This window comes from Cariama cristata, unplaced genomic scaffold (assembly GCF_000690535.1).
Source record: "Cariama cristata isolate BGI_N322 unplaced genomic scaffold, ASM69053v1 scaffold27375, whole genome shotgun sequence".
NCBI lineage: Eukaryota > Metazoa > Chordata > Aves > Cariamiformes > Cariamidae > Cariama > Cariama cristata.
The window spans coordinates 1,409-1,803 of NW_009617313.1; the positions used below are offsets into that span (position 1 = coordinate 1,409).

The 395-nt window shown below is 58.5% G+C and overlaps 1 protein-coding gene across 1 annotated transcript in view; it reads left to right on the forward strand.

The window, feature by feature from the left end:
• BRINP2 (bone morphogenetic protein/retinoic acid inducible neural-specific 2) overlaps window positions 1–395 on the forward strand; it is a 3,918-nt gene that overhangs the window by 1,338 nt on the left and 2,185 nt on the right. The gene's annotated exons all lie outside the window — the stretch shown is intronic.

Consider the following 395-nt stretch of genomic DNA (forward strand, 5'->3'; position numbering starts at 1 on the left):
GAGCCCTGAGAACAAAGTGCAGCTCCAAGGTAGGACTGGGCTGGTGGGGACGTGGTGATGGACCGAGTGCCACCGTGGGATGCTTGAGGGTGTGCAGGGGGCCGCAGGGGAGGATGCTGGCTCGAGATGCTGCTTTTAATTTAAGGGCTGGGGAGGAAGGGGGATGAAAATCATCAAAGCTGGGCAGGATGAGGTTGTTGCTTGTCTGCCAAGAGGAGCCAAGATCGATGCAGAGCCCAGACAAGCGGCTCCACAGCAAATTGATATGAAAATCATGCAAGGGTGGGAGCCTGGGGAAGGAGGAAGGCTTGCTCCCTCCTCAGCCGGGCAATGTTTTTGAGGAGCATCGTGCATGCCCTGATGCTCTGGGGGCTGCCTCCCACTCGCAGGGCTGC